An 11,890-nucleotide genomic window follows, 5' to 3' on the forward strand; every position below is an offset into this window, starting at 1 on the left:
CTACTGCACCCTGTATTATGGTGTTGGCCAGGGTGGCCTGCCTTCTCGTGTTGTGTCTAAACCATTGCAGCTCCCTTCCTCGGCAGCCTCCAACAACAGTTCATAGGTTCCAATTTCTTAACTGATTTACTGCTTGACAGGCTCGTTGGTCTGGTGCTCCGCGTACGAGACATGCAGCAGTCTCCTAAAGCAGCGCATTTCAAATGTCTCAGTTCTGTTCTCTAATTTCTTAGTAAGCGTCCATGCCTCGCAGCCATGAAGCATCATAGAGATGACCACAGCATGCAGCAGATCTAACTTTACCTTCAGTGTCATATTGCTGCTTGTCCAGATTTTCTTTAGTTTTGTTAGTTGGCTGGTGGCAATGGCTACTGTGGTCTTGATTTCCTTTTCAGATGTCAAGTCTTCTGTGATGCTGGCTCCCAGATACTTAAAACTTATTCCTCTTTCTAGTTTTTTGTTGTCGATCTTCACATCAGCATTGCTGTTGGTGATCTCTGAGGTTGTCATGACTTTGCTTGTCTCAGCGCTTATTTCCCTTCTGTAGCTCTTAGCAGTTTTGTCTAGCGTTTCTGTGAGTTCTTGAAGCTCTTCAGATGTCCCTCCTATCAGACCGATGTCATCAGCAAAGCGCAGGTTGCTAATCTTCCGCCCTCCAACTGATACAGTTCCTGTGAAATTCCCTAAGGCACCTGACATGATTTGCTCAAGGAAGAGGTTGAAAAGCATGGTGAGATCAGGCAACCTTGGTTCACTTCTATTGAAGCCGGAAACCATTCAATGATGCTGTTGCCAACCAGCACTACACTACTTGCATTGCTGTAAAGTTCTTCTATTAGTGTATCAGGGATCTGCCGATGCTACGCTTCTTTATCGTGAGCCAAAGTGCTTTGTGCCACGCTATCAAAAGCTTTCTTGAACTCTGTGAAGTTATGGTGAAGTTCTTTTTGGTCATCACGGTACTTTTCACACAGTCCTTGGATGTTGAAGATTTGCTCTGTGGTACTTCCCCCTGCTCTGAATCCAGCTTGCTCTTTTGCCAGCAGAGTCTCTACTTGAAGCTTGAGTCTGTTCAGGATTATTCTTAAAAGTACTTTGCTTGGATGGCTGATCAAATTGATGGTGCAGTATTTTGTGCATTGATGGAGATTCCCCTTATTAGGAAGGGCAATGATGACTGATTTGGTCCACTGGGTTGGCCAAGTCTTCTCCCTCCATAACACGTTGCAAATTTTGTGAAGCATGCTTATGCTGTCACCTGTCTTCAAGAGTTTTGAAGGTATGTTGTGTACCCCAGGTGCTTTCCCATCCTTCAGGCTGCTAATGGTTTCTTCTGCTTCTTCTCTTGAGATGTCTGGGTCTCCCTTTTCAGTGCTTCCAGGTTCTCCTTTCTCTAGCTGGTCAAATACTTCAGGCCCCATTTGGATGTTGTAGTTGTACAGCTCCTTTGCATGCTCTGCCCATCTCTTGTGTTATTGTGTTGTTTTCCGTAAGCGATTTTCCATTCTTATCTCCTACTGCCATTGTTCGTGCTTGGTGCATTTTGTTTATCTTCTCAGAGATCAGGGCATTCAATTTATAGTATAGCCAAGCTACACATGCATACGTATATAGTATACCTAAGGCCAGAGGTGGATCTAGAGGGGTGCAGGGGTATGATTGCTTCTGCCTTTTAGACTACACCACAGGAGCAGCAGTCAAGGACTTTTTTAACTCCCCCTCCCTTCCTCTCCCTGCTCAGTGGCATGTCCCCTTCCCTTCTATCCCATTCCTCCCTTCCCCGATGGTCACTGCTTTCCCCAGCTGACCATGGGGCAGAGGGAGCTCCAGAGCTGTTCCTGCCCTGCTGCAGCCAGGCTGTGCAAGGACCTAGGCTCATCCAGGGACAGCAGCAGCAGCAGGTGGGTTGTCCCTCCCTGCTCCCTGTTCCCTGCCAACCCAGGAGCAGGCTCAGGAAGGGGAAATGCACCTGCTGCCACTGCCTCCGCTGCTTGTCCCTGGCTGAGCCCAGGTCTCCTGGAGCAAAGCAGGTCTGGGTCTGGAGCTCCCCCCTTCTCCGGGTCAGCCTGGGATGGTGGGGACAACAGTGAGGGATGATGGAGAGAATGGGAGTGGAGGGGCTGTGCTGCTGAGCACAGAGGGGAAGAGAGAGGTACCTAAAGTGGAGGGTGGGCAGCAATCTTACCTTATTCAGGGACTTAAAAAATAGTCCCTGGTTATGGCTTACACAGCATGGTGTGCCTATCTCAATGATGGGGAGGAGATGGGAGTGGGAGCGCAGCCACCCCTGAAGCACTGGTCACTGCTCCTGCGCCTGCTTTACAAAATCTTGGATACGCCCATACTTTAGACAGCAATTCTCAGTCAGGGTGCTGCAGCACCCAGGGTGTTGCCAGATCCTTTAAAGGGTGCTTCAAAGTGTGAGGAGATAAGCAGATAAGCTAAGCAGGTAAGTACAGGCTCAGGCTTGTTCCCGCCTGGCTGTTCTCCCACCCCCACTGCCTGGCCCCTCTGCAAGGAGGCAAGCCCTGATATATATACATACATTTTTGTAATTGCTGCTGAGTTTGCAAAAGGTATGGAGGGGTGCCTTGAGTCCAAAAAAGCTTGAGGACCACTGACCTTAGGTATAGTAGCATACCTTTGTACCCAACTGTCTTCAAGAGCTTCAAAGAAATCCACAACTGCATGCTAAAAATACTTAAAATTTGCTTAGAGTGAAAGGAATTAGCTCAACCAAAACCTTTAGAAATGCATGTGTTAAATTGCTGCTGTTAAATAGCCAAAATGGCAGTGTTGTTTGTCAAATGAAAAACTATTTAAATCGTTATTCATAATTAGTTCTGCAGTGTGAGTTTAGTTTCAGTGAGTAGGAAACACTTCTGGTACTAACAACTACCTACCTCTTTGATGGCTCTGATTCGATCATTTATTTTCTTATGATCAATCTGTGTGCTCGTTAAGAGAAACTTGTACAAGATAGTTATATCCTTTATAAGGATGGAGACCTGTTGTATTTGTTTCTTCACTTATAGTCCTAATATTCCTAACTATGGATCCTTCTATCCTGTCTAAATAGAGGAAAGCTGCTGTTTCCATGCTTGCTCATGGATCCATTTCCCTCAGCCCCTGATTTAGCAAAGCATGCGCTTAAAGTTATTAGAAGTCAACGCAACTATGCCCGTGCTTAAAACAAGTACTTTGCTGGATCAGGGTCTGGCTGAATGATGACTCAAGCTAGGTAGAAGCTTTGAAGGACACGCATCTGGTTCCGAGTTTGCCCCAATTCACTTTATTTCATATTCAACACAATAACCAAATGCCATCATACTTAAAAAACCCACTCTGCCAGGAAAACAATATGGATAAAAGGGGGGTGAGAGCAAGCTCAGTGCCAGCTTGCCTCGTTAATTCATCACTAATCAGTTGGAAAATGCCATTTGATAGTTGTTTGTAGTTGAGGACATAGGTGCTGAATTTTATTTTTGCTGGGAGGAGGCTAAGCTGATGCCCCACCACCACCAGTGGCATAGCCAGAGCAGAGCACGTGGCAGGGTGGGGGTAAACACCGGCTGCCCACTGTGGGCCTGGGGCTCCCTGCCCTGCTGCCCTCCCCCGGGAGCCCTGCACCGGCCGTGCCACCATGATGAGGTGCCCCCTGCCCACCCAGCAGCAGTGAGGGGCACAACTCTACACTATCACCCCCACTGCTGCCAGGTGGGCAGGGGGTGCCCCATCACCTTGCATCTTCTCCTGTCCCATGCACAACTCTGGGGGGCATGTGCCCCCCCCATTCACCCCTCCCCAGGAGTGCAGGCAGCAGCAGGGAGCTGGCCTCCCTTGCCCTCATGGATGAGCTGCCTGTGGCTCTGACCTTCTCCCTGCCCTGGCCACAGGCCCCGTGCACTGCCCTGGCTGGACATCACCCTCAGGCCAAGCCTCTGCCCTACTCCCTTCTTCATTGTGGGGGCCTTAGTCTGTCCCCCCTCCCCATAAACTAACCTCCAGGCAGCTGGGGGAACTGCTCTCCACTGCTGCCTGGGGCTGTATTCCTGGCCATGTGCACATGCGTGCACACACATGCACATGACACCCCCTGCATCCCGCTCCCCACAGCCTCTTGCAGGCTGGAACTCTGCCAGCGTGCAAAGGGAAACCCGCTATTTCCTGCATTTTTCAGCGGTGAATGAAAAACCCGGATCCCTGAACGATACTGGGAATCCGGGACAAATGGTGTCCCAGAGTCATGCAGCCCAGGACCAGGACTTGATGTTCCCATTTCAGGACTGTCCCGCCCAATTAGTGACGGGTGGTCACCCTACCCTCTTCCCGGAGAAGGGCAGGCACATACTCGGTGCTTATGGTTAAGGATGCCAGTTCTGGGAGAAAACAAGTGATGGAAACTTTATCCTGACTTCACTGTGGACAAAATTCACCTCTGTGCACTGAGCCAGAACAAGGGCCATCACCTCTTGTGCCTTCTTTGAAGCGCTTACGTGGGGCCGAAGCACAGCGGATAGTCTGCCTGCCTGAGTCAGCTTGATAAATGAGAATGTCCTTCCCCCCGTTCTGTGTTTCCTACAAATCCTGCCAACACTTTTACCTCCTTACCATAAAACAGAAGCAGGCAGGAAATGAAGCAGTTTTATAGGACACCAGAAGAGATCAGATTTCAGTTTACTGAGGATTCACAGCTATGAAATAAGAGCAGGCATTAACCTGTCTACCTGGAAATACTATAACTAAGCAGCAGAGTTGAGACCGTTTTCATTTTACTGAAACCCCCAGCAGGAAAAGCGCTGACACTGTGCATTGCCCTTTTTTATTTTCATACTTGGTTTATGGCAAAGACATTTTGCTGCCTCTGGAGATCAGACATCATCCTCCTCTACAGACAACTCAAAATATGAGAAAGGTTGGCAGTTTCCCCTGGTACAGTGTCAACGCTTTTATTGACGTCCATGTATGTGAGCTAGCAGGGCTTCTTCCTCTGAACCAAGTGCCTTAGATCTGATGGAGGGCAGAGGTCCCGCTTGCCGGTCACCAGCTGTGGGAATCCATTTGGGCAGTCAATGCCAGATCCTATTCCTCTGATTAGATGCCTAAGTGACCTAGGGTGCACTTGTGAAGTCCTACCTCATCCTACTCAAGTCCCTGAAAATCCATTAATGTGAAATATGTGTGGTCAGGTCCTCCTTCTCCTCGCTGCTCTTTGTGACTTAGTCTTAAAGCTGAGATTCACAGATTCACAGAAGTTTAGGGCCGGAAGGGACCTCATGAGATCATCGCATCCAGACCCCCTGCTCTGGGCGGGAAAGACCGCTGGGGTGAAATAACCCCTGCAAGGTGTGTGTCCAGTCTCCTTTTGGAGATCTCCAGGGTAGGTGTCTGCACCACCCCAGCTGGGAGTCTATTTCAGAGTCTGCTCACAAGAACTGTGAAGAAGTTTTTTTTTCCTTTTATCCAGCCTGAAACCTCCTTCTAGGAGTTTATGACCATTGCTCCTGGTTTTCCCCTGGGGCGCTTTGGTGAATAGTTGTTTGCCTAGCCCCTGATGCCGTCCCCTGATATATTTGTAAGCTGCCACCAAATCCCACTCCGATGAGGATAGTGCCTGACGGAAGGAGATGCATTGTTTTGTTCAGGGACTCAAGCAGCGGGCGGAACAGGATCACAATAGCGCCTACGTCCACTTACGTGCCTAAGAGGCAGAATAGGACCTGACCCTTTTACTTACCTTAGGTGCAACGGTCCTTCAAGATGATTGCCTGCATGAATCTGCACTATTCAGGCGCCTTCCTCCGTCTGGTACTTCAGTCTAATAATAGACGCTGTGCTTAATGGAAGGAACAAAAGGGTAGCTGGGGCTGCTCCCCCTTGTCTGCAGTCCTCAGGGGACACTGGAGGACAGCAAAGGCAAGGTGTGTAGGCAGATCCAACAGATGCTTCTCCCCAGAAACCTCAGTGCTCACATGTCCAAGGCACGGACATCACTTTCCCGGTGCAGCCATTCAGGAGGTTGTTGCAGAGAAGCGCAGTGAGTATCTGTAAGATATTGTGCTTGTGGAGGTCAGCCTAGGCTCTCTGTTGGAGCCAGCCCCGTGCACATGCATGCAGGGCGCAGGCCGGGGAAAGTGATGGGCACTCGACGGAGGAAGAGGAGTCAGCTGCTGGGACGCAGCGGGCCAGTGCCAGGAAAGGCAGCTGTCGTGAGCTCCCTGCTTGAACTCCCACTTGAATAGGAAATAGGAAGGATCTTGTGACACAGGTGGGAAGAGTCATCCTCTGACACACTGAAATAGTGTGTGGATCTACAATCGTGACGCCTGTCACCAGGACAGAAATAAAAGACATCAGGAGTGTGAGGTCAGTTGTCAAACAGCCCCAGCAGGGAAAAAAAGTTCCTCCTCACCATCAATGAGAGTGGCAGAGCTGCAGGGCTAGGCTTGGCGAGTACAGTAAGAGTTTCTTAGGGTAACGGGGGAAGCACTGATTGACCATTAGTTTTCAGATTCAAGTGGGAAGGCTCCAGGGCGCTCCTTTACGTTTGAGCAGACAGGAGCACAAGAGAGAGAAAGTGAGAGTTGAAAAAGCACGCGCTTAAACACAATCCCTCCGAGTTGTTTAACTTCAAAGAAGCATGACTGAGATCTCATCTGTTATGATCAGGAGACAGAATAATTAGAAGTCCATCCACATGCAGCATCAGAGAAATCAGAGAGGTAAAATTCCTTTCATGTCAAGTCTGCTTCATTCCTTGTTGGATTAGAGTTGAATTAGTCTGCACTGTATTTGCAAGCGTGTTGTCTGGATCCAACAGCATCTCGACAGGAAGTTGGTGGAAGTCCCATTGCTTGGGGCATTTAAAATGATTTCAGTCTACTGCTGCTTAATATTTGGGACAGTAGTGCACAGAGGCATCAATTAGAATTATTATCCCACTGTCCTGACTATTATATAGACACATATATGATCCCAGGCCTAAAGAGTCTGTCAGATTTCATTATTAGGAACAATTTCCCTGATATTCAGTTTAATTGTCTCTTTCCAAATTCCATCCCATGACTTGTAGTATTAACAATTCAATGTTTGTTAGCCGCTAATGAGTCTTCACCCTCTTTCAGTGACTTACAGACAGTCAACAAACCTGATGATCAGCTGCCAGCAACCAAGAGGATGAGTACCATCACCAGAGGGATGACCCGAACAGCTGAAAAAATCAGACCAGATGCCAATAATTCGAGCAGGCTCATGTAGGAGCTCTTCTCATAAAACCCAGAAAGGTCCTCACTTCCTGAGATCCACGCTGGCCCACCCGATAATAGTCATGAGACGTACCACTGACCCTTTGAAGCATTGCCCAACTCACCCTAAATTCTCCTCCCTCCCTCCCTGTCAAGTGGGTGGCTAATTATTTACCTCTGTTTTTACCTTTTACCATTTTTTAGATGGGTTAGCTCAGGGACGAAAAGAAGGGATGGGGCAGATCCAAAGAAAATCTAAATCTGTGCCACAACTGTGATCCAAAACAGCTCTGCTCAGTGGCTGCCTGAACACACAAGGCACCTTCCTTTTTGATGGGAAGATCCTTGGGACACCTGCAGTTTTGTTGGGAGGATGCCCAGAACTGTCCCTGTCTTAAAAATTTGGCTTTCATCTCCTGCCGCAGACCCATTAAGCAGCGCACAAGCCCCTGACACACCTCCATCCAGTAAGTATGCTTCCAGCACACCTAACCTGATGACAGCATTTGTAGGCATCTGTCTGTCCCGCGAGACAATATAATTACTCTGGCTGAGACATCAGCTCGCTGAATGTGAAGCTGGAGTGACCTTTCCAGGGTGCAAAAGCTTGGGCAGTGTATATGGAGACACCGAGCTGCCCGCACACCGGTGTCCCCCACTCAGCCTTGCTGGTTTAGTCCAAAGGAAAGGCAGGTGCCGGTACATCTGGAATCAGCTTGGCTGCAGGAGCTGTCGGAGCAAAGGAGATCATCCATTTGTCCGTCTGTGAGGACTTTACTCCTAGACTGGCTGCTGACCAGGGTTAAAGAGCTGTCATTTTATTTCAACTAATGTCATCACAGCTACAGCATAACTCTTACACTACCAACTTACTTAATGTCATGTATAGAAATCTCTGGTAGAAAAAGTTGGAGATCAAATGGTTCGATTCTTTTGTCATCTGTTGATGCATTACATTAAGCGGCCGCTAGCTAAAGAAACTCCCCCAGCAATAACCTTGAGAGCATGGCCAGAGGCACCAATCTCCCAGCTCTCAGCTGCATGTCTTAACCATTAGGCTACAGGGTCCTTCTCTTTCTTGCTCTCTCTTTCTGGCCCCATGAGTCTTGCATTTGTGGCTTGCATTTAACCCTAGCTTCAACAGGAGGAGGTGAAGAGTGCCTCCCTCCCCAGCCTGTAACCTGGTGGCCATGGCATTCTCCTGTGTAGTGGCAGATGTGGTTTCAATCCCTTCAGGGTGAGGATGGCTTAAACGCAGGTCTCCCACATCCCGTGGTTAAGAGCCAAGAGCTTTAACCATTGAGCTCGTATATAAAAGGCAGGCGTCACCTCTTTCTCTGGCAGCCATGTCTTAAAAAGGTTGAGGCCTCCTCTGTTCTTTCAGTGAATACTTGTGCCTTCCCTTAGGAAGGGGTTCCCGGCTTAGGATCCCAATCAGAGGGTGCCTCTGTTTCAGAGAGAGGTGGGAACTCAGACACCCCCTGTACCTAAAGTTTCCTACTGGCTATTTCTAGGCAGGTCCCCACCCAGTGCATGGGACTTTGGGACCTTCCCGCTGAGGTACCCACCTCTGCCCAGGACTGTATGAGGAGCCTGGCACCTAACTCTGGAGTTTGGATTCCACTCTGGAGCCCAGGAGCTCAACAGGAGATAGTGGTAGCATCTAATTTGGCAGCACCTCAGTCCTCCTTTGCCTCTAGCACTAAGGGTGTGTGTCTATACTGCTTCTGCAATGCTCCTGAGAGCACCATTGAGAAGGCCACCCCTGCCGCTCACACCCAATCCTTCATGTGCAACCCCCAAAATAAAGCAGTGAAGCCTTTTTCATGGCCTCACTGCATCGCTGCTCTCAGACAGCGTTTTGGGGAGCTGTGGTGCAGGGCACCCTCAGGTTGGCTTTACTGCCTCATTTCTGTGTATCCAACAGGGAGCATCCGAGGAGTGGTATGGACATGCCGTAAACAGTGTGTCCAAAGCCATCCAGGGCGAGAGTGTCACTGCCAGGGTTAAGAGTCCCAGCATCGTGCACTTTCCACTTGAGAGGACATCAACTTACGTTTTTAAGTCTCCAAGGTTCAAAACCCTCTAGGACGGACCAGAAACCAGACATCTGAGCTATGAAATTCCCTCCCAAACCTGGTGGTCAGGACTCCAATGAAACCATGCATTTTGATGAAGTCAAAGCAGTGCCTGAAAGAGAGGAAGATGTTCTCAGATGAACTCATTTCGATGCACCAAAAAAGTGTGTAATAGTAAATTCTTTAAAATAAAATGATGGCGGTAGGTCCAGTTTTCTCAAGCACTCTCGCCATGAAATGACTAAGTGTTCCATACAAATGTGTAATTATGGCACTATAGCAACCATTGAATTACCTCTCATGTTTTACATCTGAGATATAGGACAGAACATCCTCTTTGGGTAATTCACAATAAATAATCGCAACATACGCATGTACTTTGTGTTTAAAAGGAAAAGCATTTCAAGCAATTTATTGCAAAGGATGAGAAACCTACTGCGTGCGTGTTGTGCAGGTTCAGTTTCTGTGAGCAGCCCCCACAGTTGTGTGCACAGAGTGCAAGGAGAACAGACAACACCAATTACTTTGGTCCTTTTTGTTAGTACAATTGGAAATACCTATTTTCAAGCACGGCATTTTCATTTTGTCAGGGTAGTTTATGGCCACTTGAATACCCTAAAAGGCAGAATCCACTTTACTTTCACAGATTCACAGAAGTTTAGGCCTGGAAGGGACCTTGTGAGAGCATTTCCTCCATGTCCCGCTGCTTTGTGGTTGCAGATTTGTGAATAGGGGCTGTGAATTGCCATGAATTTTTTTAAATACGAGGGTGTTTCAGAAACTAATGGCCAAATGGCTACCCACGCTCGATGTCTGTGACGAATTGGAAAGCTACACAGCAGCAGGGAACACTGATGGCAGCAGTGTCAAGTGTACCCATTGTTTATAATTGTGATTTCGTCCAGCAAATGACCACTGCACACAAAATGGCTTTATTTTGAAATTGCCATTACTTTCTGAAACACCCTTGCATGCTTTCAAATAATAGGCATTTGGCAGGCTCTCACTTCCAGGGTTGTGCCCTGTCCTTGCCTGCGAAACTGTCCTGGAAATAAAGATAAACTTGGGAGGCTGCCCTCTGAATACCAGAGCAAGCCTTGAGGTGCTTCACTTCTCACACCTCAGCATGGGCACCCAGTCTGGCCCAGTCTTTTAGCTCTGATTCGGAGTGGGGCTCTCCCTCTAGCCCCAGTTATCTGTCTCTTTCTCTCTCTCTTGAGGCCTGCAGTCCCTGCCGGTGACCAATCCCTCTTGGGGTCTGCAGCCCTAAGCAGTCTTAAGCTGCCCATCTACAATGCCTTCCCTGGGCACCCACAGTGGCCCAGACTATTGGCCACTGACATGCCTCTCAGCCATGCAAACTTCAATATATAAACTACTAATCTCCATGGGACTCTTCACAGGACTGTTTCTCTCTTCGGGACCTGGGCCAGAATGGCCTCTCCAGCCCAGGAGCCAGGTTTATACTCCGGGCACATGGCCTCTTGTCCTCTCCTTGGCCATGAGGGGTGTCACTGACCCCATAGGCTGCTCTCTGCACCCTCCTGCATCCATTTGGCTCTGCTGCATTTTTCTCTCCAGTTACAGGGGGTTAAAGGCCCCAGTTACCAAGGCCTCTTGAAAGCCCATTTCCTGGATTTGTCCATTGTAGCCATATCAATTTGCTCCCCCTATCTGAACTTCCACTCCATTTCCTAAGGGAGTGCCCTAGTTTTAAGTTTAAGGTGAGCCAAGGAGGCAGAGGGAATTGTGTTATGTGAAATACAATGACCCAAAAGAAACAAAAATAACAATATTCAAGAAACCAACCGTGCTCAAGAAACCAAGCCCCTACTTTTCTGAAGAGCGAAGAGGAACTTGGGCTTTGCCAGCTGCAAAACACTGAGCAACTTGAGTTTTGCTTCTGTCTAAAGGAGGACATCTCCTGACATTACAGCTCTGCCTCACGTTCTGGCTTGTGTCCTGCCTCGTGGGGAAGAATCTGAATCACTGCGACCATTTCCGCTTGGTTTTCTTTAAAGGTCTCCCATCTAACAGCTGACCAGCACTGTGGCTCTTGAGAATAAATGAGATCCGGCTGGATCCCCACCCAAGATGGTACAGCTCCAGGCCATGTGGTTGCTTGTATTCCCTTTTTTTTCCTTTCCATCGTTGCTTAGCTCTTGAATGTAGCTTGTTTGCATCCTGAACTGTGTCTACGTTACACATCCAGACGCCCACGCAGGTTTTATATGCGGAAACTCAAACCATGCACGCCAGATGAGTGTTTATGTCACAGGCCAAAAAGTTTGTTTCAGGGCAGACACAAACAATTGTCAAGTTCCCCTGGCTTGCCACAGCTTTCAGGCAGATTAAGGAAAGCAGGATTCTGTGGTTAGTGCTGTGTGCTTGTCTCCTTGGCAGACGGGACATCTCCTGCTGTTATTCTGGCCCTTTTGCCAGCTCTGAGACATGGAGAAAGTGGCCTTCCTACTTTCTGAAGCGTCCACAACTTCCATTTGGGGATGCCGGACGCCCTGGAGCTTTCCACTTACCCCTGCCAACAAGTGCACAAGTTGGGGGTACCAG

The 11,890-nt window shown here is 48.6% G+C and overlaps 1 long non-coding RNA gene across 1 annotated transcript in view; it reads left to right on the top strand.

Annotated features, from left to right (window-relative positions):
* Positions 1 to 7,256, top strand: part of LOC102368575 — a 17,029-nt gene extending 9,773 nt beyond the window's left edge. Inside the window, exon 3 of the long non-coding RNA XR_003095890.1 lies at positions 7,125 to 7,256. This is a non-coding gene — a long non-coding RNA (uncharacterized LOC102368575). The remainder of the gene's footprint in view (positions 1 to 7,124) is intronic.
* Positions 7,257 to 11,890: the final 4,634 nt, after the last annotated feature.

The sequence above is a fragment of the Alligator sinensis genome, unplaced genomic scaffold (assembly GCF_000455745.1).
Source record: "Alligator sinensis unplaced genomic scaffold, ASM45574v1 scaffold268_1, whole genome shotgun sequence".
In the NCBI taxonomy this organism is placed as follows: Eukaryota; Metazoa; Chordata; order Crocodylia; family Alligatoridae; genus Alligator; species Alligator sinensis.